The sequence below is a fragment of the Arachis ipaensis genome, chromosome B9 (genome assembly GCF_059453495.1).
Source record: "Arachis ipaensis isolate K30076 ecotype BB chromosome B9, ASM5945349v1, whole genome shotgun sequence".
In the NCBI taxonomy this organism is placed as follows: Eukaryota; Viridiplantae; Streptophyta; class Magnoliopsida; order Fabales; family Fabaceae; genus Arachis; species Arachis ipaensis.
In genome coordinates, this window is record NC_142444.1 from 119,345,035 (window position 1) to 119,368,509 (window position 23,475).

The 23,475-nt window shown below is 39.2% G+C and overlaps 1 non-coding gene across 1 annotated transcript; it reads left to right on the forward strand.

Annotated features, from left to right (window-relative positions):
- The first annotated feature begins 3,494 nt into the window (after positions 1–3,494).
- LOC148546103 (small nucleolar RNA R71) lies at positions 3,495–3,602 on the forward strand. The gene has a single exon (XR_015901031.1). It is a non-coding gene; the product is annotated as a small nucleolar RNA R71 (small nucleolar RNA).
- The last annotated feature ends 19,873 nt before the right edge of the window (positions 3,603–23,475 follow it).

The following is a 23,475-nucleotide window of genomic DNA, read 5'->3' on the forward strand; positions in this document are numbered from 1 at the left end:
GTGATGGGCTTGTCCTCTTCAATGAGGATGTCTCCCTCTATGTCAATTTCAGCTGAATTGCAGAGGTGGCATATGAGGTGAGGAAAGGCTAACCTTGCCCAAGTGGAGGACTTGTCAGCCACCCTGTAGAGTTCTTGAGGTATAATCTCATGAACTTCCACCTCCTCTCCAATCATGATACTATGGATCATGATGGCCCAGTCTACAGTAACTTCAGACCGGTTGCTACTAGGAATGATTGAGCATTGAATGAACTCCAACCATCCTCTAGCTACTGGTTTGAGGTCAAGCCTTCTTAGTTGAACCGGCTTGCCTTTTGATTCAATTTTCCATTGAGCTCCTTCCACACATATGTCCATGAGGACTTGGTCCAACCTTTGATCAAAGTTGACCCTTCTTGTGTAGGGGCGTGCGTTCTCTTCCATCATTGGCAAGTTGAACGCCAGCCTTACATTTTCCAGACTGAAATCTAAGTATTTCCCCCGAACTATGGTAAGCCAATGCTTTGGATTTGGGTTCACACTTTGATCATGGTTCCTAGTGATCCATGCATTTGCATAGAACTCTTGAACCATTAAGATCCCGACTTATTGAATGGGGTTGGTGAGAACTTCCCAACCTCTTCTTTGGATTTCAAGTCGAATCTCCGGATACTTATTCTTCTTGAACTTGAAAGGAACCTCAGGGATCACTTTCTTCTTGGCCACAACTTCATAGAAGTGGTCTTGATGGACCTTTGAGATGAATCTCTCTATCTCCCATGACTAAGAGGTGGAAGCAATTGCCTTCCCTTTCCTCTTTCTAGAGGTTTCTCTGGCCTTAGGTGCCATGAATGGTTATGGAAAAACAAAAAGCTATGCTTTTACCACACCAAACTTAAAATGTTTGCTCGTCCCCGAGCAAAAGAAAAAAGAAAGAAGTAGAAGAAGAAGAGAATGGAGGAGATGGAGGGAGAAGTGGTTTCAGCCAAGGGGTGAAGAGAGGGTTGTGTTGTGTGAAAATGAAAAAGAAATGAGGGGTTTATATAGGAGTGGGGAGGGGTTAAGGGTTCGGCCATTTAGGGTTGGGTTTAGGAGGGAAATTATTTTGAATTTAAAGGTAGGTGGGTTTTTTTTTTTTTGGGAAGAGAGTTATGGAAAGGTGTGAAGAAGAAAGAAGAAGTAGGTGGGGATCCTGTGGGGTCCACAGATCCTAAGGGAATCCTGTGGGGTCCACAGATCCAGTGGGACCAAGGACTTAACATCCCTGCTCCAATTAGGCATGTAAAACGCCCTCTGTAGGCAATTCTGGCGTTTAACGCCAGATTGCAGCATGTTTCTGGCGTTAAACGCCACTTCCATGCTTGTTTTGGGCGTTCAACGCCAGTCTACAGCATGTTTCTGGCGTTGAACGCCAGTATGGTGCATGTTTCTGGCGTTAAACGCCAGTCTGATGCTTGTTTCTGGCGTTTAACGCCAGCATTCCTCTGGGTGCAATCCTGGCGTTTAAACGCCAGACTGCTGCTTGTTTCTGGCGTTTAACGCCAGTTTCATGCTCTATTTTGGCGTTAAATGCCAGCCAGATGCTTCTTACTGGCGTTTAAACGCCAGTAAGCCCTTCCTCCACGGTGTGCTGTTTTCAATGCTGTTTTTCATTTTGTTTTTGATTTTTTAGTAGTTTTTGTGACTCCACATGATCATCAACCTAATAAAACATGAAATAACAAAGAAAAAATAAAATAAAAATGATTAAATAACATTGGGTTGCCTCCCAACAAGCGCTTTTTTAATGTCAATAGCTTGACAGTGAGCTCTCATGGAGCCTCACAGATAATCAGAGCATTGTTGGAACCTCCCAACACCAAACTTATAGTTTGAATGTGGGGGTTCAACAGCAAACTTAGAGTTTGGTTGTGGCCTCCCAACACCAAACTTAGAGTTTGACTTTGGGGGCCTTGGTTGACTCTACAGTGAGAGAAGCTTTTCATGCTTTCTCTCCATGGATACAGAAGGAGATCCTTGAGTTTTAAACACAAGGTTGTCCTCATTCAGTTGAAGGATCAATTCTCCTCTGTCCACATCAATCACAGCTCTTGCTGTGGCTAGGAAGGGTCTTCCAAGGATGATGGATTCATCCTCATCCTTCCCAGTGTCTAGGATTATAAAATCAGCAGGGATGTAAAGGCCTTCAACCATTACTAACATGTCCTCTACTTTTCCATAAGCCTGTTTTCTGGAGTTGTCTGCCATCTCTAATGAGATTCTAGCAGCTTGCACCTCAAAGATTCCCAGTTTCTCCATTATAGAGAGTGGCATGAGGTTTATCCCTAATCCAAGGTCACATAGAGCCTTCTCAAAGGTCATGGTGCCTATGGTACAATGTATTAAGAACTTTTCAGGATCCAGTTTCTTCTGAGGCAATCTCAGTTGATCCAGATCACTTAGTTCATTGATGAGCAAGGGAGGTTCATCTTCCCAAGTCTCATTACCAAATAGTTTGGCATTCAGCTTCATGATTGCACCAAGGTACTTGGCAACTTGCTCTTCAGTAACATCTTCATTCTCTTCAGAAGAAGAATACTCATTAGAGCTCATGAATGGCATAAGGAGGTTCAATGGAATCTCTATGGTCTCCAGATGAGCATCAGGGTCCTTTGGTTCCTCAGAGGAAAACTCCTTGTTGATCACTGGACGTCCCAGGAGGTCTTCCTCACTGGGATTCACGTCCTCTCCCTCCCTTGTAGTTTCGGCCATGATGATCAATTCAATGGCCTTGCACTCTCCTTTTGGGTTTTCTTCTGTATTGCTTGGGAGAGTACTAGGAGGGGTTTCAGTGATCCTTTTACTCAGCTGGCCCACTTGTGCTTCCAAATTTCTAATGGAAGATCTTGTTTCATTCATGAAACTTAGAGTGGCCTTAGATAGATCAGAGACTATGTTTGCTAAGCTAGATGGATCCTGCTCAGAGCTCTCTGTCTTTTGCTGAGTGGATGATGGAAAAGGCTTGCTATTGCTAAACCTGTTTCTTCCACCATTATTAAAGCCTTGTTGAGGCTTTTGTTGATCCTTCCATGAGAGATTTGGATGATTTCTCCATGAGGGATTATAGGTGTTTCCATAGGGTTTACCCATGTAATTCACCTCTGCTATTGCAGGGTTCTCAGAATCATAAGCTTCTTCTTCAGAAGATGCCTCTTGAGTACTGTTGGATGCAGCTTGCATTCCATTCAGACTCTGAGAAATCATAGTGACTTGCTGAGTCAATATTTTGTTCTGAGCCAGTATGGCATTCAGAATATCAATTTCAAGAATTCCCTTCCTCATAGGCGTCCCATTATTCATAGGATTCCTTTCAGAAGTGTACATGAACTGGTTATTTGCAACCATGTCAATGAGTTCTTGAGCTTCTGCAGGCGTTTTCTTTAGGTGAATGGATCTACCTGCAGAATGGTCCAGTGACATCTTTGATAGCTCAGAAAGACCATCATAGAATATATCCAGCATGGTCCATTCTGAAAGCATGTCAGAAGGACACCTTTTGGTTAGTTCCTTGTATCTTTTCCAAGCTTCATAGAGGGATTCACCTTCTTTCTGTCTGAAGGTTTGAACATCCACTCTAAGCTTACTAAGCTTTTGAGGAGGAAAGAACTTGGCCAAGAAAGACGTGACCAGCTTATCCCAAGAGTTCAGGCTATCTTTAGGTTGAGAGTCTAACCATACTCTAGCTCTGTCTCTTACAGCAAATGGGAAAAGCATAAGCCTGTAGACCTCGGGATCAACCACATTGGTCTTAACAGTATCACAGATCTGCAAGAGCTCAGTTAAGAACTGAAAAGGATCTTCGGATGGAAGTCCATTAAACTTGCAGTTCTGTTGCATCAGAGAAACTAATTGAGGTTTAAGCTCAAAATTGTTTGCTCCAATGGCAGGGATTGAGATGCTTCTTCCATGTAAATTGGAATTAGGTGCAGTGAAGTCACCAAGCATCCTCCTTGCATTGTTATTATTTTCGGCCATATCTTCTTCTTTTTCGAAAATTTCTGTCAGATTTTCTCCAGAGAGTTGTGCTTTAGCTTCCCTTAGCTTCCTCTTCAGAGTCCTTTCAGGTTCAGGATCAACTTCAACAAGAATGTTCTTATCCTTGTTCCTGCTCATATGAAAAAGAAGAAAACAGAAAAGAAAATATGGAATCCTCTATGTCACAGTATAGAGATTCCTTTATGTTAGTAGAAGAAGAAAGGGAATAAGAGTAAAGAAGAATGGATAAACTAAACACAAGGGTGAGGATAGGAGCAAAGATATGAGATGAAGAGAAGTGTTAGTAGGTAATTAAATAAATAGAAGAAGATGAGAGAGAGAAGTTTTCAAAAATTTAACAAAATAAAATAAAAATATTTTAAATTTAAATTTAAAATTTGAAAATTAAAATTGAAATTAAATTAAATTAAAAATTAAAGCAATTAGTTAATTGAAACGAAATTTTGAAAAAGAGGGAAGGATTTTCGAAAATTAAAGGTAGAGAGTTAGTTGGGCAGTTTTGAAAAAGATATGATTGAAACAAAAAGATAAGATTGATTAAAAAAGATTTGAAAATAAATTTTGAAAAGATAAGAAGTTAGAAAAGATTTTGAAATTGATTTTGAAAAAGATGTGATTGAAATTTAAAAAGATGTGATTGAAAAAAGATAGGATTGATTTGAAAAAGATTTGAAAAAGAAATTTAAAAAGATTTGATTTTGAAAATTAAAGTTGATTACTTGACTAACAAGAAACTAAAAGATATGATTTAAAATTTAAAGATTGAACTTATCTTAATAGGCAAGTAACAACCTTAATATTTTTGAATCAATCACATTAATTGTTAGTAATATTTTCGAAAATATGAAATAAACATAAAAAAAAGATTTTGAAAATTATGAAATAAGATAAGAAAAAGATTTTTGAAAATCAATTTGAAAAATTTTCGAAAATATTAGAAAGAAATTTTGAAAAAGATTTGATTTTTGAAAAAGATTTGAAAAAGATAGAATTTTTAAATTGAAAATTTGATTTGACTCATAAGAAACAACTTGATTTTAAAAATTTTTGAAAAAGTCAACTCAAATTTTCGAATTTGATGAGAAGAAAAAGGGAAAGATATATTTTTTTTATTTTTGAATTTTTAATGATGAAAGAGAAAAATACAAAATTGACACAATGCATGAAAATTTTGGATCAAGACATGTGATGCATGCAAGAACACTATGAATGTCAAGATGAATACCAAGAACACTTTGAATGTCAAGATGAACACCAAGAACTTATTTTTGAAAAATTTTCAAGAAAAGAAAACATGCAAGACACCAAACTTAAAAATTTTTATTCTTTAGATATTAATAATTCAAGAATGCATATGAAAAACAAGGAAAGACAGAAAACAAGAAAATATGAAGATCAAAGAAGAAGACTGGCCAAGAACAACTTGAAGATCATGAAGAATGCAATGCATGAAATTTTCGGAAATAATTTTTAGAAAATTAAAAGGATGCAATTGACACCAAACTTAAAACTTGACTCTAGACTCAAACAAGAAACACAAAATATTTTTGGTTTTATGATTTTATTAAATTTTTTTTTTTTGTAATTTTTCGAAAATTTATTTTAAGAAAAACGAAAACAAAGAAAAAATTTTTGAAAAAGTTTTTGAAAACCAAATAAAAGTTGAAACAAGAAGAAAATTACCTAATCTGAGCAACAAGATGAACCGTCAATTGTCCAAACTCGAACAATCCTCGGCAACGGCGCCAAAAACTTGGTGCGCAGAAATCGTGACGGTTCCATTCCTTGGTAACGGCGCTGAAAACTTTATACGCACGTTCATAATCTTAATTCTTTGTCACAACTTCGCACAACTGACCAACAAGTGCACTGGGTCGTCCAAGTAATAAATCTTACGTGAGTAAGGGTCGACCCCACGGAGATTGTCGGCTTGAAGCAAGCTATGGTCACCTTGTAAATCTCAGTCAGGCAGATTCAAATGGTTATAGAGTTTTAATAATTAAAAGATAAATAAAACATAAACTAGGATAGAGATACTTATGTAATTCATTGGTGAGAATTTCAGATAAGCGTATAGAGATGCTTTCGTTCCTCTGAACCTCTGCTTTCCTGCTGTCTTCATCAGTTCATTCCTACTCCTTTCCATGGCAAGCTTTATGTAGGGCATCACCGTTGTCAATGGCTACATCCCATCCTCTCTGTGAAAATGGTCCAATGCGCTGTCACTGCATGGCTAATCATCTGTCGGTTCTCGATCATACGGGAATAGGATTTACTATCCTTTTGCGTCTGTCACTACGCCCAGCACTCGCGAGTTTGAAGCTCATCACAGCCATCCCTTCCCAGATCCTACTCGGAATACCACAGACAAGGTTTAGACTTTCCGGATCTCAAGAATGGCCATCCATGGGTTCTAACTTATACCATGAAGATTCTAATATCTCGGACTCGGTCCTCTGTATTAGATATCTAAGAGATATTCATTCTAGCTTGTTTGCATGTAGAACGAAAGTGTTTGTCAGGCACGCGTTCATAAGTGAGAATGATGATGAGCGTCACATAATCATCACATGCATCATGTTCTTGGGTGCGAATGGATATCTTAGAATAGGAATAAGCTTGAATTGAATAGAAAAACAGTAGTACTTTGTATAATTCATGAGGAACAGCAGAGCTCCACACCTTAATCTATGGTGTGTAGAAACTCTACCGTTGAAAATACATAAGTGATGAAGGTTCAGGCATGGCCGAATGGCCAGCCCCCATAAAGGTCTAAGATAGCATAAAACTAATCAAAGAGAATCCCCAGATACAATAGTAAAAAGTTCTATTTATACTAAACTAGTTACTAGGATTTACAGAGATAAGTAAATGATGCAGAAATCTACTTCCGGGGCCCACTTGGTGTGTGCTTGGGCTGAGAATTGAGCTTTACACGTGTAGAGGCTTCTCTTGGAGTTGAACGCCAGTTTGTAACCTGTTTCTGGCGTTTAACTCCAGAATGCAGCATGGAACTGGCGTTCAACGCCAGTTTACGTCGTTTATCCTTACTCAAAGTATGGACTATTATATATTTCTGGAAAGCCCTGGATGTCTACTTTCCAACGCAATTGAGAGCGCGCCTTTTAGAAGTTTTGTAGCTACAGAAAATCCATTTTGAGTGCAGGGAGGTCAGAATCCAACAGCATCTGCAGTCCTTCTTCAACCTCTGAATCTGATTTTTGCTCAAGTCCCTCAATTTCAGCCAGAAATTACCTGAAATCACAGAAAAACACAAAAAACTCATAGTAAAGTCCAGAAATGTGAATTTTAATTAAAAACTAATAAAAATATACTAAAAACTAACAAAATCATACTAAAAACTATGTAAAAACAATGCCAAAAAGCGTATAAATTATCCGTTCATCAAAGTAGAAGAAGGATCTCCCAGAGTAATCCTCTACAATGAAGAGACTAACTCCCAAATTCAAAGGGAGGAGCTCGACCTACTTTCGGAAGCCCGAGAAAGAGCTCGGATTAGAGAGGAAGCTCTAAAGCGTCGAATGGCCCTAAGATATAATCAGAAGGTAGTCCAGTGAAGTTTTGCCAGCAACGATCTCATCTTAATCCGAAATGACATCGGAGCAGGTCGATCAGGAGAAAGGAAGCTAGCAGCCAACTGGAAAGGACCTTACCGAATTGTGGAAGTACTGGGAAAAGGTTACTACAAGGTGTCCAACCTTGAAGGGCGAGAACTACCAAGGTCATGGCACGCCTGTAACTTAAGAAGGTACTATAGTTAGAAAATAGTAAAGATCTAAGGTCAAGGTGCACTCTTTTTCCTGAAAAGGTTTTTTAATGAGGCGTCAAGCCAAGATCTACCGACTTAGAAAGGTAAGCACTCATATGTATATACTCCTGTTTATATTTCTATCTTCTATTTTGAATAAAGTTTTCAGATTCCCTAAAAAGTTTCCTACCAAAAGGCATTAATCTAAGCTCATAAAAACGTAAAAATTCATCGACCGATTACAAAAAGGTCGGCAAGGTGAAAAGAGGTCGGCAAGGTGAAAAAAATTCATCGACCGATTACAAAGAGGTCGGCTAGGTGAAAACCAAATTCATCGTCCGATTACAAAAAGGTCGGCAAGGTGAAAGCGTAGAAGCAGATTAATGCAAGAAGTTATAAAAAGTAATCCATAAAAAGTGACCTGACGAGGTCTGACTAAAAATGGATTATTAAAAATAACTTAAGAAGGTCCGACAGAGAAGTCGGACCAGTGAAAGGATCACTAAAAGGGAACAAAGACATCTCGCAAAGATCAAAGAAAGGCCAGAAGTGCTTTGCTGAAAGGTACGAAGTCTTGAAAAAAGACACCACTTAAAAAGCAAAAGCACAAGACGAAACGGCGCTAAAAAGTCATCCAATCAAACTATAAAGAGAAGGTTCCTCTTGGAACACTACCTGAAAAGTTGTTGGAATATGACTAAAAAGCCCAGACGGGTCGACATCAGCCAAAGGCGTGATCCAAAGCAACAAACTCGAGAAGAGAATGAGTCAAAAGCCAAAAAGCTTGAAAACAACTTAAGGCTCAAAGGCTCTGAAAGGGGAACAACTCCGCTCAAAAAAGGAACGATCTCGAAGCAGGGCTACAAAGAAGACGATAACTAAAAAGGTTCTATAAAGAATGCTAAAAAGTTGTCGAACAGGCAAAGTACCAAAAAACCACAAAAGTTACAAATGTATGACTAACATATCAGCAAAAACATATCGATAATAAAACATTAAAGACTCAAAAGGCTACAACTGAAAAGTAGCCTCAGAGTTTAAAGTGTTTTGTTTGGCAAAATAAGGTTGCTAAGAAAAAACAACCAAGTGTCAAAGAATTCAACCAAAGACAAAACAAGTTCAAAAGTCCACAAGTCGGACTATAATACAAGCACAGAAAACTACAAAGGATCTAAATTCTCCCCAGTAGTGGCATCCTTGGCTGAAGAAGGAGGAATGGTCGTAATCGGGACGGCATCAACAGTTCCATCAAGATGACTTAGGATCTGCACGTCGGGATCAGACTCTGGCTTGTCGGCCTCAGAAGGAACAGAAGAGGCTGAAGTAGCTGCGGCTTTCCCTGGCGGCACAAGATGAGGGCTCTCATCCTCATCATCAGGGGCAGGCACTATCCTGCCATTCTCGACCATATTATCCAAACTAAAAAGAGTCAGGTCGAGCTTAGGGGCCAGAACTCGGACTTGTGCTTTCAAGTTCTCATATGCATCAGTCACACTGCCCACCAGATGATCCTGGAGTTCGGCATAATCGGCTTGGGCAGACTCAAGCCTTTCCTTAATTTCCAACAGCTCGCCATAAGTATGGGTATAGCTCTCCTTGTAATTTTTTTCCATTTCTCTAGCCAGATTTGCAGCTGCCTCAGCAGTATTATCTCGAGATTTCTCCCTTTCCAAATCCAGTTCCAGCTTAATTACCTTATCATCAAGCTCATCCTTCAAACCCTTAATTCTGTCAAATTCAGACTTGGCATCTTCCATAAAAGCCCTAGTGGCACGAACGGGAGACTCCCTAACAACTTGTGATAAAGCCGCACCAATATTGGCCATCCGAATACTATTACTTGTGACAAAATCAAGGTGATGGAGAATAGATACATCATCCAAAGGAATCTTACCATGGGGTGCAATTAGCTCGGTAGCAAAACCACACCATCAAAATCCTTGGCATTTAGATCATAAGAACCAAGAGACTTACGATAGGTCGGACACCTAACTATTGACACAACAATTGAAAAATCTTTATAAAACCCCATGAATTCGGATGGAGCTGCGAAAGGGCTACATTACAAGACCACAACAGGTCGGTCTCGAAGGCAGAAAAAGGGATGGTGATATTCATTTGACTAAAAAAGTAGTCGCAAGCATAGAAAAAGGGACGTTCCCCCTGAGTCAAGGAAGGAAAACTAACCCTCTTCTCAGGGTCAGGCGACACCAATTCATACTTTTTCTCTTCTTCCCTATCACTACAAATCCTATGAAATCTCCTAAGCCTTACACAGTACTCAGGATCAGCCACCGAAACACACATTAGGACTATAGAGTCCAGCCAGTCAGACATGCCATCAGGGATCTTGGTAGAAGCAAACGACGAAATCCAAGAGGAAACAAGCGCGAGGGAAGAAGCAAACGACGAAATCCACACCAACAATCACATTCGAGCAAAACAAATGGGAAATAGAGAAAACAAGATGAACGAAGCACTTCAAGCAAATAAAGCAAAGAGCAAAGAAGAGGAAAGAAGAAACTGAAAATGATTCTTTAAATTTCAAAATAAAATACAAAAGAGGGAAAAGGGGAAACGGCAAAGGAAAATTAATGAGTCTTTAAAACCTCGCACGTTCCCAAGGAAGCGTAACGCGGGCTGCAATTAAAAAAGAAAAGAAAGAAAATGCTTCGCATTCAAGGAAACCCAGCAGGAGTTATACAGAAAATCGACTAAAGGCAAAATGCTCGAGCACGACTTCCTCGAAGGGGTCGAAGTCTAAAGACACGACCTCAAAGGAAAGATCGAACTCGAGCAGGGGCACTGTTCATACCCCGGGTCGAGCTATGTGACCTGGGCTAATTGAAGACAAGAGCGACCGACCTCTTCAGGTTGGGTCGCCCCCGATCTCTCCTTAAAGAGTTCGGCCAAATCGCCATAGAGGCCCAAGCAGACCCAAACAAAGGAACGCAGCCCATTCAAAAGGCGGCAAAGCCTAGAAAGATAAGGTGGTTCCCCTAAAAGATAAGATAAGATAACTAACTTATCTTAAAGGATACCCCGCACTACTATAAATACACTGGAGCACCCAGGTATAACTGGTGTGGGAAATCGTGATTCACACTTTTCACAACTCCGTACAACTAACCAGCAAGTGCACTGGGTCGTCCAAGTAATAAACCTTACGTGAGTAAGGGTCGATCCCACAGAGATTGTCAGCTTGAAGCAAGCTATGGTCATCTTGTAAATCTCAGTCAGGCAGATTCAAATGGTTATGAGGTTTTGATAATTAAAAGATAAATAAAACATAAAATAAGATAGCGATACTTATGTGATTCATTGGTGGGAATTTCAGATAAGCGTTTGGAGATGCTTTGTTGCTTCTGAAACTCTGCTTTCCTATTGTCTTCTTTCAATCATGTGTGCTCCCTTCCATGGCAAGCTGTAAGATCCTCTCGGATGAAAAATACCAGGTACGATCTCTGCACAGCTAATCAACTGTCGGATTTCTCGTCTCGGATGAAAAATACCAAATACAACTACCGCATGGCTAATCATCTGTCGGTTCCCGCTAGCGTTGGAATAGGACCCTTGTCCTTTTGCACACTATCACTACGCCCAACATTCGCAAGTTTAAAGCTCGTCACAGTCATCCCTTCCCAGATCCTACTCGGAATACCACAGACAAGGTTTAGACTTTCCGGATCTCAGGAATGGTTGCCAATTGGTTCTAGCCTCTACCACGAAGATACTAATCTCACAGACTCGGTCTGTGTATTAGATACCCAAGAGATACGCACTCAAGCTATCGCCCAATGACTACATTGAGCTCAAATAGAACAGGAGTGGTTGTCAGGCACGCGTTCATAGAATTGAGAATAATGATGGGTGTCACAGATCATATCATTCTCCAGATTGAAGTACGAGTGAGTATCTTAGAATAGAATCAAGCGTGATTGAATAGAAAACATTAGTAATTGCATTAATTCATGAAGAACAGCAGAGCTCCACACCTTAATCTATGGGGTGTAGAAACTCCACCATAGAAAATTGTTGCACGAAATTGTGATTACACTTTTCACAACTCCGCACAACTAACCAGCAAGTGCACTGGGTCGTCCAAGTAATACCTTACGTGAGTAAGGGTCGATCCCACGGAGATTGTCGGCTTGAAGCAAGCTATGGTTATTTTGTAAATCTTAGTAAGGAGATTAATGATAATAGTGGTTATATTTATGAAAATAAATAACATGAAATAGACAGTATTTGTGATTCAGTAATAGGGAACAGGCTGAGGTTCCGGAGATGCTCTATCATCTGAATATCTGCTTTCCTACTATCTTCTTCTCCAAACACGCATGGCCTCCTTCCATAGCAGGCTGTATGATCCTCTCGGATGAAAAATACCAAGCGTTGTCACCGCACGGCTAATCATCTGTCGGTTCTCACTAGCATCGGAATAGGACCATTATCCTTTTGCACACTGTCACTGCGCCGAACATTCGCGAGTTTGAAGCTCGTCACAGTCATCCCCTTCCAGATCCTACTCAGAATACCACAGACAAGGTTTAGACTTTCCGGATCCCAAGAATGCTGCCATTGATTCTAGCCTATACCACGAAGGTTCTAACCTCTGACTCGGTCCGTGGATTCAAAATCCAAGAGATACGCACTCAAGCTGTCGCCCAATGACTACGTTGAGCTCAGATAGAACGGAGTGATTGTTAGGCACGCGTTCATAGGGTTGAGGATAATGATGAGTGTCACGGATCATCATATTCTCCATATTGAAGTACGAGTGAGTATCTTAGAATAGAATCAAGCGTAATTGAATAGAAAACAGTAGTAATTGCATTAATCCATTGAAACACAGCAGAGCTCCTCCCCCCTCCCCCACCTATAGGGTTTAGAGACTCATGTCGTCCAAGGTACAATATGAAATGTAAAAATGTCATAAGTTGCAAAATGAATCTCTAAAAGTAATTTTTATACTAGACTAGTAACTTAGGTTTACAGAAAATGAGTAACTAAGTGCAGATAGTAAAGAAATCCACTTCTAGGACCCACATGGTGCGTGTCTGGGTTGAGCTTCTAAGCTTTCACGTGCATATGCCCAAAGTTGGCGTTAAACGCCACCCTGGATGCCAGAATGGGCGTTTAACACCGAAAAAGGTGCCAATTCTGGCGTTTTACGCCAGAAAGTTTTAGGCTAACTTTGAACGCCACTTTGGGCCATCAATTCTTGGGTAAAGTATGGACTATTATATATTTCTGTAGCTCCAAAAAATCCATTTTGAGTGCATGAGGGTCAGAATCCAACAGCATCTGCAATCTTTTTTCAGCCTCTGAATCAGATTTTTGCTCAGATCCCTCAATTTCAGTCAGAAAATACCTGAAATTATAGAAAAACACACAAACTCATAGTAAAGTCCAGAAATATGATTTTTGAATAAAAAATAATAAAAATATAATAAAAAGTAACTAAAACATACTAAAAACTATATAAAACAATGCCAAAAAGGGTATAAATTATCCACTCATCACAACACCAAACTTAAATTGTTGCTTGTCCCCAAGCAACTAAAAACAAAATAGGATAAAAAGAAGAGAATATACAATAAATTCCAAACTTATCAATGAAGATTAGCTTCAATTAGATGAGCGGGACTTGTAGCCTTTTTGCTTCTTAACAGTTTTGGTATCTCACTTTATCCTTTGAAGTTCAGAATGATTGGCATCTACAGGAACTCAGAACTCAGATAGTGTTATTGATTCTCTTAGTTCAGTACATTGATTCTTGAACACGGCTACTTTATGAGTCTTGGCCATGACCCTAAGCATTTTATTTTCCTGTATTACCACCGGATACATAAATGCCACAGACACATGACTGGGTGAACCTTTTCAGATTGTGACTTAGCTTTGCTAGAGTCCCCAGTTAGAGGTGCCCAGAGCTCTTAAGCACACTCTTTTTGCTTTGGACCACGACTTTAACCGCTCAATCTCAAGCTTTTCACTTGATAGCTTCACGCCACAAGCACATGGTTAGGGACAACTTGATTTAGCCGCTTAGGCCAGGATTTATTCCTGTGGGCCCTCCTATCCATTAATGCTCAAAGCCTTGGATCCTTTTTACCCTTGCCTTTTGGTTTAAAGGGCTATTGGCTTTTTATGCTTGTTTTTTCTTTTTCTCTTTTTTTTTCTTATTTTTTTTGCCACTTTTTTTTTCCAGAAGCTTTTTCTATTCACTGCTTTTTCTTGCTTCAAGAATCAATTTTATGATTTTTCAGATTACCAATAACATTTCTCCTTTTTCATTATTGTTTCAAGAGCCAAAAATTTTAACATTCATAACCAACAAATTCAAAAAAATATATGCACTGTTCAAGCATTCATTCAGAAAACAAAAGGTATTGTCACCACATCAAAATAATTAAACTAATTTCAAGATAGAATTCGAAACCATGTACTTCTTGTTCTTTTGCAATTAAAAACATTTTTCTTTTAAGAAAGGTGATGGATTCATAGGACATTCATAGCTTTAAGGCATAGACACTAGACACTAATGATCATGAAATAAAAATAAGACATAAAATAAATATAAAAGCAGACAGATAATAATAAAAGAAAGGAAATTAAAGACATAAAAATAAATGACTCTAATACTAATGCTCATGTAACTCTTAAAATAGATCTTTAATAACAAAAGTTATCACAGAGTTAGGACTCAACAACCTGCATTGGGAGAGGCAAGTGCTCCTTCAATTTGTAGGACGCCTGGCTCTTCAAGGGACAGCTTCTGGCGATTTAGTTCCTGTAGCTCACGCCCTTGCTTCTCTTGTTCTTTGAGCAGTTTGCAGAGCATGCTGTTCTAATTCTGCTGTTCTTCTTTGAGTTGATCCATAGACTCTTGCAGCTTGTTGACAGATGCTTCTAAGCAGGCCCAATAGTCAAATTGAGGAATTTCTGGGAGGAGTTCATGCGCCCTCCTTTTGATGAGGTTGTCTTGAACTTGAGGTCCATCCATCACCCTTTTGGTGATTGAATGTTCGACTGGGATATACTCATCAACACCTATTTGTACTCCCGCATCTTTACATAACAGACTGATCAAGTTTGGGTAGGCCAATTTGGCTTCAGTTGATTCCTTGTTTGCAATTGTGTAAATTTCACAAGGAATTAATTGATGGACCTCCACTTCTTTTTTCAGCATAATACAGTGGATCATCACTGCTCTTTTGACAGTGACTTCAGAGCAGTTACTGGTGGGAAGTATGGATCGTCCAATGAAATCCAGCCATCCCCTAGCAACTGGCTTGATGTCTCCTCTCTTCAGTTGGTTTGGGATACCTTTTGAATTGGTTATCCACTTGGTTCCAGGGAGGCATATGTCCTCTAGAACTTGATCCAACTTTTTACCTTTAGCCATTCTCCTGTTAAAGGATTCTAGATCATCTTGCAGTTGAGGAAGTTTGAGGACTTCTCTCACTTTGTCAAGATGGAAGTAGATAATCCTCCCACTGACCATGGTTCAAAAAGTGTGGAAGGCAGTTCCCTCAATTCTTTGCTTATCTGTCAGCCACAGATTTGCATAGAATTTCTGGACCATGTTTCTTTTCACATTCATCGATTTTCCAGCCTCTGTTTCGAATCTGCTCTTGGATATCCGGATATTCGTCTTCTTTCAGATCAAACTTGACTTCCAGGATCACTGATCTTCTACACACTATTTTGAAGTAATGATCTGCATGTTCTTTGGTGCAGAACCTCTCATGCATCCATTGTGGTTTTGGATTGTTTTCTTTCTTGCCTCTTGGAGTGGTTTGTTTTCCTTTAGGGGCCATGATCTTGGTCAGTGATCACGAAAAATCACATCAAACTTAGAGGTTTGCTTGTCCTCAAGCAAAAGCACATAAAGAAGAAGAGTAGATGGAAAGAATGATTCGAATGATGGAGGAGGGGTGATGGCCGAATGTATAAATAGAGGAGAGGGAGGGTATGGTTTTGAAAATTTAAAAAGAAAAAGATATGATTGAAAGATATGATTGATAAAAAATAAACATGATATGCAAAAGAGAAGATTATTTTCAAAATTTAAGAGATATAAAGAAGATATGAGGAAGTTAAATCTGAATTTTTCTTTATGTATCTAAGAAATAAAAGATAATATGAATGAATTGAAAAGATTTGAAAAGAAATTGGGAAGTTAAATGAGTTTTTGAAAAAGATTTGAAAAGAATTTGAAGGAGAATTAAAAGGAATTTATAAGATTATGAATTTTTGTTAATGGAAGTTAGAAATTGAATGTTTGTAATGTTTAGATGCAAAAAATTTTGAATTAAAACAAGGAAATTCGAAAAAATTTGGATTGAAAACGAAATTACCTCTCCCTTGCCTGTTCTGGCGTTAAACGCCCAGAATGATATCCATTATGGCGTTTAACACCCATCTGGTGGCCATTTTGGGCGTTTAACGCCCAGCCAGGTACTCTGGCTGGCGTTAAACGTCAGAAATCCTTCTTCACTGGGCATTTTTCTGAACGCCCAGAATGCTGCCAATTCTGGCGTTAAACGCCCAGAATGCTGCCTATTCTGGCGTTTAACGCCCAGATTGCCTCTTTACTGGCGTTTTGACACCAGTGGGCTCCTTTCCTCTGTGATTTTTCTGTTTTATGTCTTGAACCTCTATTTTCCTGACTTTTTCACTAAAAATATATTAATTAACAAGGAAAACAAAATTAAAAAGACTTATCTAACTGTTACAAACATCTAATTATTGATAATGGCTGGGTTACCTCCCAGCAAGCGCTTCTTTTCTGTCTTTAGCTGGACTTTACTGAGCTTTTAACTTAGTCTCAGCCTTGAGCATTCTTGCTCAACACTGCCTTCAAGATAATGTTTGATTCTTTGTCCATTAACAATGAACTTTTTGTCAGAATCAATATCTTGAAGTTCTACGTAGCCATATGGTGACACACTTGTAATCACATATGGGCCCCTCCACCGGGATTTCAATTTCCCAGGGAACAATCTGAGCCTAGAGTTAAACAGCAGGACCTTCTGTCCTGTCTCAAAAACTCTAGATGACAGCCTTTTGTCATGCCATATTTTTTCTTTCTCCTTATAAATTTTGGCATTTTCGAAAGCATTGAATCTGAATTCTTCCAGCTCATTCAACTGGAGTAATCTCCTCTCTCCAGCTACCTTAATATCAAGGTTTAGGAACCTGGTTGCCCAGTAGGCCTTGTGTTCCTGTTCTACTTGCAGATGATAGGCTTTTCTATACACAAGCTGGTATAGAGAGGTCCCTATAGGAGTCTTGAATGCTGTTCTGTATGCCCACAGAGCATCATCCAGACCTCTTGCCCAATCCTTTTTACAGGCATTTACAGTCCGCTCCAGGATTCGTTTTAGTTCTCTGTTTGAGACTTCAGCCTGTCCATTTGTCTGTGGATGATATGGAGTCGCCACTATATGGTTAATTCCATATCGGACCAGAGCAGAGTCAAGTTGTTTATTGCAGAAATGAGTGCCTCCATCGCTGATCAGTATCCTAGGGACATCGAACTAGCTGAAGATATGCTTCTAGAGGAACTTCATCACTGTCTTAGTATTATTAGTGGGTGTTGCAATTGCCTCTACCCATTTAGATACATAGTCTACTGCCACCAGAATATAAGTGTTTGAGTATGATAGTGGGAAAGGCCCCATGAAGTCAATACCCCATACATCAAACAACTCAATCTCTAAGATCCCTTGTTGAGGCATGGCATAACCGTGAGGCAGATTACCAGCTCTCTGGCAACTGTCACAGTTACGTACAAACTCTCGAGAGTCTCTATAGAGGGTAGGCCAGTAGAAGCCACACTGGAGAACCTTGGTGGCCGTTCGTTCACCTCCGAAATGTCTTCTATATTGTGATCCATGGCAATGCCATAGGATTTTCTGTGCCTCTTCTCTAGGCACACATCTACGGATTATTCTATCTGCGCACCTCTTGAAGAGGTATGGTTCATCCCACAAGTAGTATTTTGCATCAGAAATTAATTTTTTCGTTTGCACCTTGCTGTACTCTTTGGGTATGAATCTCACAGCTTTATAGTTTGCAATGTCTGAAAACCATGGTAATTCCTGAATGGCAAAGAGTTACTCATCCGGGAAGATGTCAGAGATCTCAGTAGGAGGTAGGGATGCTCCTGCTACTGGTTCTATCCGGGACAGGTGATCTGCTACTTGGTTCTCTGTCCCTTTTCGGTCTCTTATTTTGATATCAAACTCTTGCAGAAGAAACATCCATCTTATGAATCTGGGTTTTAAATCCTGCTTTGTGAGGAGATATTTTAGAGCAGCATGGTCAGTGTACACAATCACTTTTGATCCTACTAAATAAGATCTGAACTTTTCAATGGCATAGACCACTACAAGCAACTCCTTTTCTGTGGTTATGTAATTTTTCTGTGCATCATTTAAAATATGGCTAGCATAATAAATGACATGCAGAAGCTTGTTATGCCTCTGTCCCAACACTGCACCAATGGCATGGTCACTGGCATCACACATTAGTTCGAATGGTAATGTCCAGTCTGGTGCAGAAATAACTGGTGCTGTGACCAGCTTAGCTTTCAGAGTTTCAAATGCCTACATACACTCTGTGTCAAAGACAAATGGCGTGTCAGCAGCTAGTAGATTGCTCAAAGATTTTGTAATTTTTGAAAAATCCTTTATAAACCTCCTATAGAATCCTGCATGTCCCAGAAAGCTTTTGATTGCTTTAACATTGGTAGGTGGTGGTAATTTTTCAATTACCTCTACCTTAGCTTGATCCACCTCTATTCCCTTGTTTCAAATTTTGTGCCTAAGGACAATTCCTTCAGTCACCATAAAGTGACATTTTTCCCAGTTTAAAACCAGGTTAGTCTCTTGGCACCTTTTCAGAACAAGTGCTAGATGGTCAAGACAGGAGCTGAATGAGTCTCCAAATACTGAGAAGTCATCCATGAAGACTTTCAGAAATTTCTCTACCATATCAGAGAAGATAGAGAGCATATACCTCTGAAAGGTTGCAGGTGCATTACACAGACCAAATGGCATCCTTCTGTAGGCAAACACTCCAGAAGGACATGTGAATGCCGTTTTCTCTTAGTCCTGAGGATCTACTGCAATTTGGTTGTAACCTGAATAGCCATCCAAAAAGTAGTAGTATTCATGACCTGCTAGTCTCTCTAGCATCTGGTCTATGAATGGTAAAGGAAAATGATCCTTTCTGGTGGCTGTATTGAGTCTTCTCTAGTCAATACACATACGCCACCTTGTAACTGTTCTTGTAGGAACCAGTTCATTTTTTCATTATGAATCACTGTCATGCCTCCCTTCTTGGGGACAACTTGGACAGGGCTCACCCAGGGGCTATCAGAAATAGGATAAATAATCCCAGCCTCTAGTAATTTAGTGACCTCTTTCTGCACCACCTCCTTCATGGCTGGATTTAACCGCCTCTGTGGTTGAACCACTGGCTTAGCATCATCCTCCGATAGGATCTTGTGCATGCATCTTGCTGGGCTAATACCCTTAAGATCACTTATGGACCACCCAAGAGTTGTCTTATGTGTCCTTAGCACCTGAATTAGTGTGTTCTCTTCCTGTGGATTTGAAGTAGAGCTTATGATCACTGAAAAAGTGTCACCTTCTCCCAGAAATGCATATTTCAGGGATGGTGGTAGTGGTTTGAGCTTGGGTTTAGGAGGCTTATCCTCTTCCTGAGAAATTTTCAGAGGTTCTTCTATTCTCTCTGGTTCTTCCAGATCAGGCTGAACATCTTTAAAAATGTCCTCTAGCTCTAATTCGAGACTCTCAGTCATATTGATCTCTTTCACCAAGGAGTCAATAACATCTGCGCTCAGGCAGTCTTTTAGTGTGTCTGGATGTTGCATAGCTTTGACAGCATTCAACTTAAACTCATCCTCATTGACTCTCAGAGTTATCTCTCCTCTTTGGACGTCAATGAGGGTTCGTCCAGTTGCTAGGAAAGGTCTTTCTAGAATGAGAGTTGCACTCTTGTGCTCCTCCATTTCCAGCACTACAAAGTCAGTAGGAAAGGCAAATGGCCCAACCTTGACAATCATGTCCTCAATTATGCCTGATGGGATTTTAATAGAGGCATATCCGAGTTGGTTTAACTTCATCTGTCAAACCAAGCTTTTTGATAGTGGATGCAGGTATTAGGTTGATACTTGCCCCAAGGTCAAACAGAGCTGTCTTGGTACAAGTACCCTCTAATGTTCATGGTATCATAAAGCTTCTGGGATCTTTAAGCTTCTCTGGTAAGCTTTTCAGAATAACTGCACTGCATTCTTCAGTGAGGAAAACTTTTTCAGCTTCTCTCCAATCCTTCTTATGGCTTAAGATCTCTTTCATGAACTTAGCATAAGAGGGTATTTCCTCAAGTGCCTCTGCAAACGGAATCTTTATTTCAAGAGTCCTGAGGTAGTCTGCAAAGTGGGCAAATTGTTTATCCTGTTCCGCTTGGTGGAGTTTCTGAGGATAAGGCATCTTGGCTTTATATTCTTCAACCTTGGTTGCTGCAGGTTTATTTCCTACAGAAGTGGTTGGAGAAGCCTGCTTAAGGGGGTTGTTATCAGCACTTGCAGGTGTCTGACCCCTTTGTGGCGTTTGAACGCCAGATTTGGGGGCTGCATGGGCATTTAACGCCAGATTACCTCCCTTTTTCTGGCGTTTGGACGCCAGAATTGGCTGTCCCTTGGGCGTTTAACGCCACTTTTTCACCCTTTTCTGGCGTTTGAACGCCAGAATCATTCCTCTCTGGGCTCTTACTGTCCTCAGAGGGATTTTGGGCAGTGGTTTGATTATCCTTTGTCAGTTGTTCCTTTCTTGGCTTCCTGCTACCTTGGATTGATACATTCAGTGTTTTCCCACTCCTTAATTGAGCAGCTTGACATTCTTCTGTTATCTGTTTAGATAGCTGCTGTCTTGTCTGATCCAATTGTGCTTCCATACTTTGGTTAGCATTTTTAGTGTCTTGGAGCATCTCTTTGAATTCTGCGAATTGTTTTGTTATGATAAGCAATTGCTGATTGAGTTCAGCAACTTGTTCTTGAGGACTAAGTTCAGTGGATACTGCTTTAGCCTCTTCTTTCAGGGAGGACTCACTACTCAAGTACAGATGCTGATTTCTAGCAACTGTATCAATGAGCTCTTGAGCCTCTTCAATTGTCTTTCTCATATGTATAGATCTACCAGCTGAGTGATCTAGAGATATTTGAGCTTTTTCTGTAATTCCATAGTAAAAGATGTCTAACTGCACCCACTCTGAAAATATTTCAGAGGGGCATTTCCTTAGCATCCCCATGTACCTCTCCCAGGCATTATAAAGGGATTCATCATCCTCTTGTTTAAATCCTTGGATGTCCAGCAGCTGTGTCATCCTTTTTGGAGGGTAATATTGATTCAGGAATTTGTCTGATAACTGTTTCCATGTTCTTATGCTTGCTGTGGGTTGGTTATTTAACCACCTCTTAGCTTGATCTTTTACAGCAAATGAAAACAGTAATAATCTGTAGACATCCTGATCCACTTCTTTATCACGTACTGTGTCAGCAATTTGTAGGAACTGTGCCAGAAACTCAATAGGTTCTTCCTGTGGAAGACCGGAATACTGACAATTTTGCTACACCATGATAATAAGCTGAGGATTTAGCTCAAAACTGCTTGCTCTGATGGGGGTATACAGATACTACTCCTGTATGCAGCAGTAATGGGGTTAGCATATGACCCCAGAGTCCTTCTAGACTGTTCATTTCCACTTAGATCCATGATGGAGAAAGGGAGACGTTGTAGATTGTAAAATAGAAATAAAGTAAAAGAAAAATCAAAATATTTTTCTTTTCATTTTATTTATTTAATGCTAACCGAATTCAAAAGAGAAGAAAATAAAATAATTGGGAACTAGAAAAATAAGCTTCGAAAAATAAATAAAATAAAATAAAGTAGATTAAAATAAATAAAAAAATTCGAATGCTAAAATGGCTGATGAATTAAAAAGATTTGAAAAATTTTGGATATGATTTTTGAAAAAGATTTTGAATTTTGAAATTTTAAAACTAAGATAAGATTAAATAAAAATAATTTAAAATAGAAATCTGAATTTTTAAATGAAATTTTCGAAAATTTAATTAAATAAATAGAAAAGATATTTTTGAATTTAATGAGGAAAGAGATAAACAATAAAATGACACCAAACTTAGAATTTTTAGATCAAAACTAAGAAAGCAAACAGGAAAACTTTGAATGTTAAGATGAACACCAAGAACACTTTGAAGATCAAGATGAACATCAAGAATAAATTTTAAAAATTTTTAAGAAGATAGAAACACAGAGGACACCAAACTTAAAAATTTTTATATTTTGGACACTAATAATTCGAAAATGTATAAGATAAACAGCAACAAATACCAAACAAGAAATTTTAAAGATCAAATAAGGAGAATTATCAAGAACAATTTGAAGATCAATAAAGAACTAAGAACATGTAATTCGAAAATTGAAAGAAAAATAAAATCATGCAATTGACACCAAACTTAAAACATGAAATTAAACTCAAACAGAAGACTAAATTATGAAGTTATTGGTTTTTTTTTTTAAATTTTCGAAAATAGTTTAGAAAAATAAAATAAGGATTTTAAAATTTTTACCCAAAAACAATAATAAAAGACTCAATGTTAGTGACTCTAAACCAAAAAGACAAATTTTTCCTAATTTGAGCAACAAAATAAACCGTCAATTGTCCAAACTCGAACAATCCCCGGCAACGGCGCCAAAAACTTGGTGCATGAAATTGTGATTACACTTTTCATAACTCCGCACAACTAACCAGCAAGTGCACTGGGTCGTCCAAGTAATACCTTACGTGAGTAAGGGTCGATCCTACGGAGATTGTCGGCTTGAAGCAAGCTATGGTTATTTTGTAAATCTTAGTCAGGAGATTAATGATAATAGTGGTTATATTTATGAAAATAAATAACATGAAATAAATAGTACTTGTGATTCAGAAATAGGGAACAGGCTGAGGTTCCGGAGATGCTCTGTCATCTGAATCTCTGCTTTCCTACTGTCTTCTTCTCCAAACACGCATGGCCTCCTTCCATAGCAGGCTGTATGATCCTCTCGGATGAAAAATACTAAGCGCTATCACCGCACGGCTAATCATCTGTCGGTTCTCACTAGCGTCGAAATAGGACCATTATCCTTTTGCACACTGTCACTACGCCCAACATTCGCGAGTTTGAAGCTCGTCACAATCATCCCCTTCCAGATCCTACTCGAAATACCACAGACAAGGTTTAGACTTTTCGAATCCCAGGAATGCTGCCATTGATTCTAGCCTATACCACAAAGGTTCTAACCTCCGGACTCGGTCCGTGGATTAAAAACCCAAGAGATACTCACTCAAGCTGTCGCCCAATGACTATGTTGAGCTCAGATAGAACGGAGTGGTTGTCAGGCACGCGTTCACAGGATTGAGGATAATGATGAGTGTCACGGATCATCATATTCTCCATATTGAAGTACGAGTGAGTATCTTAGAATAGAATCAAGCGTAATTGAATAGAAAACAGTAGTAATTGCATTAATCCATTGAAACACAGCAGAGCTCCTCAACCCCACCTATGGAGTTTAGAGACTCACGCCGTCA